Below are 3,279 nucleotides of genomic sequence, written 5' to 3'. Positions count from 1 at the left end.
GCTGCTCATTGAGCAGCTCATATATTAAACTGATTTTTGGAACTGGGCTGTGGAAAAAGAGGCTTGCCTCGTCCCAGCCACGGGTTGCCTCGGTATAGCACTACCTCCGAGTGCGGCCCACTTCCCTCTGGGGAAGACACATTCAATCCAAAACAAAGTCAACGGTATAGCATTCTTTTATGTTTACAGGAGCCCCGCCCGCCCTTAGAGGGGGAAGAGGTGAAAGAGGGATGATAATTCAGACAACAGACAATGGCAGGAACGGCCGCTGGCCTACGTTTTCTGAAGTGCGCAAAGCACTACCACAAGGACCTAGGGGTAAGTGGATTTTTTCACCGAGGGCAGACGCTGAAAAAGCATACTTACCTGACGCGGGTTTTGCCTGCGTTATAGTATCGCGCGTGGATTCGTGGATTCACAAGTGTCTTTGGATTAAAGAAGCAGGATTTTTTGTAAGTATTATTGTGTTCTGGTTTGGCTGTTTTTTTCTGGTGACCCTCCCAGGGACTCATGCTCGGCTCCTTGCCGTAACCTGGGGTAGCCAGTCTCTGGTTGTTTTTCCAGTCTTGGGCTGGATTGGCTTTTCTTCTTGGCTTTTTTGGCCTGTTGAGTGTGGTATTTTGCCAGCTCACAGGTTTTGCCGTTTTTTCGGGTCACCCATCCACTTTTGGGTTGTTTGTTTTTGCCATGGGTGTTGAGTGTGTCAGGACGTGCGTGATTCACGCGTCAGTGATGTTGGCTAATTATGATAAGGACCGTGTGATGGCTCTCCTTAGGGAGCATATTGATTTTGAAAGGCTTTCTGCCATTCAGTTTTGCCCTAGGGGCTTGATTCGTATTACTTTTAAGAATGTCTCAGACAAAGAAGAATTTGTGCGTATGGGTTCACTGGCGTTGGATGGGCACGATCTTAGTGTGACGTCTTCTGATAAGCCGCCGTCTTTTGTGTATGTACACTATTTTCCTGCCGAAGGTGACGATGCTCTGATCTGTGATGAGCTAAGAAAATACGGAGAAGTTATCAGTATTAAGCACCAGAATTTTTCAGGAATTCCGGGCCTTCTAACTGGGTCACGGATTCTTAGGATGTTATTATCGGATCCAGTCCCTGCTGAGTTCCGCATTGACGACTATCCTGTGCGGGTTTGGTATAGGGGTATCCCTCCGTTCTGCCAGATATGTAAAGTTAATGGCCATAAGGCCGCAGATTGCCAGTTCAACGGAAAATGTAGAAGGTGTGGTTCCCCAGACCACAAAGCGCATGCGTGTGTCCGGCCGTGGGGTCAGTCTGTTGTTCCAACAGAGGCAGCTGTCCCTGAGGCGGTCCCTGACCCCTCTGGGACTGTTGTGCCTGTTGTCTCTGAAAGTTCTGCCGGTGTGGATAAGGGTGTGGTTGTGGATGTGATTGAGGGTGCGGTTGAAGATGTGGTTGTGGAGAATGTGGTTTCGGATGAGGATGATGAGGATGTAGTCGAGGGTGTGGTTGAAGATGGGGTTGTGGAGAATGAGGTTTCGGATACGATTGAGGATGCTGTGGATGCTAATGTTGAGGAGGAGGTTGCTGTTAGTACCCCTGTTCCTGTCCCTAGTCGAGTTAGTGCTCCTGTTGAGTTGGGGCTAGCCCCCCGGTCCCTGTAGTGACTGAGGATGTGCAGACCCCCGCAGATTCTGTTATTCGTAGGAAGGTTTTGAAGTGGTATCGGGATGAGTTATGCCGCTGTTCTAAGGATCAAGCCTTTGTTCTGTCCTACAGGGATATGAGGGTGCGTGAGGTTTCCCCTACGGATTTTTTGGAGTTGGTGTCGGTAGTTTTGGAAAATGGGGTGTCTCTCAGTGTGGATCCAAATCTTCTTCGTATCGCTAGAGTGGATACGAGTGGTGAGCAGTCTGAAGTGGGTTTTGCGCAGTATCTTCTTGAAGTACAGGGGGACCCTTCCTTTTTGATTGGTTTCAGGGGCTCTCTTGTTGACCAGATTGGTCCTACGGAGCATGATAACGTTTTGTGTGTGGAGTTTGTGGACCTCAATGGTCGGCAATGTCGGAGGCTTCCCGCCAAGGCTTTGTGGGTTAAGAAGGCCACAGTTTGTAATTTTACCAGTACCAATGTGGATAATAGTGTAATAATGTTGTAACTGATGGCGTTTCTAAGTCTCGTCCTGTGGTCCCTACTGCTGCAGTTCTTGCTGCAGAGCTGCTGAAGCGTTCTGCCCACCCTTCTGTTGTGGGAGTTACGAAATGTAGGAAGAAATTGTAGTAAATATTAGTAAACAATACTATCTAAGTAAATAATATGTGAATAAAGTATTTAAGTCCTGGTTTTAAATAATGTAATATTGTAAATAATAGTTTTTCTATGTTTTTGTATCAGTTTTGTTAGTTTGTTTTGGAGTGGGCGTGTTCAATTTTTGGGTGTGAGGTGTTCAATGTTTGCGAGGTGGGGTTCGATTCCCAACGAAGTTGGTGTCTGGTGTCCCTCGGTTTATGGTGGACCCAACCCTAAGGCATTGCACTTTCAGCCATGGGTTGGATTAGGTCTGAGATCGGCAGGCATTGCACCGCCCTCACGGGAGCCTGGCCGTTCACCTTAAATATAAAAAAACTTACCTTACGCCGGGAGGGTACTGTGAATCAAGGAGGCAGTCCTCTCAAGGCGAGGCCCTTTCAATTGCACTTCGACTGGGTTGACCCTTGCACGATTACCCAAAATGTGGGTAAACTCGAGCGTATAATTTCTGGTAGTGGGGACCTGCGTTTCGCGGCATTAGTCCCCGCAAAAGTCATCCAAAACTATGTCTATATGGCCCTCTTACTGACTATCGAGGGTATTTTTGCTTTTGCAGTGGCCCGGTAGGACTTGCAAAAGAAAGCAAAGGACGCACAACTTGGCCAAGGTGTTGGCACGTTTTTGGAGGGGTTAGCTGTGCATTTGGAGAGAAGGAGGAAGGAAACAAGGTGAGTTTACGGGGCGGTGCTTTAACTTTGCTGGCTGTTTTTGTTCAAGGCCTGTCTGCTCTATTGGTGTGCGTCGTGTTAAAAGTCCTGTTCGTTTGTATTTGCAGGTTGTGCGGTGCCGTTGCCGTGCTGTGCTATGCCCGCGAAAGGAACCGAAATGAAAGAAAACCAAACGGCCGATCGCCCGAGCGAGCGAGCCATAGAAGGGCATTCGACTTGGACCGTGAGTACACTTTTGAACCTTTTGACGGTTTATTGTCACTGGAGCCGCTTTTAGAAATGCTATTGCTATCGTTAGTGTATCCTTTGTGCGAGCAAGCGAGTGAA

The 3,279-nt window shown here is 48.1% G+C and overlaps 2 pseudogenes; both read left to right on the top strand.

Moving 5' to 3' along the window:
• Positions 1-126, top strand: LOC136281434 (U2 spliceosomal RNA; annotated as a pseudogene).
• Positions 127-2,596: 2,470 nt separating this feature from the next.
• Positions 2,597-2,771, top strand: LOC136281394 (U1 spliceosomal RNA; annotated as a pseudogene).
• The last annotated feature ends 508 nt before the right edge of the window (positions 2,772-3,279 follow it).

This window comes from Pocillopora verrucosa, chromosome 5 (genome assembly GCF_036669915.1).
Source record: "Pocillopora verrucosa isolate sample1 chromosome 5, ASM3666991v2, whole genome shotgun sequence".
NCBI classification, from domain to species: Eukaryota; Metazoa; Cnidaria; class Anthozoa; order Scleractinia; family Pocilloporidae; genus Pocillopora; species Pocillopora verrucosa.
The sequence above is the reverse complement of the archived record's forward strand: the minus strand, read 5'-3'. Positions and strand labels throughout refer to the sequence as shown.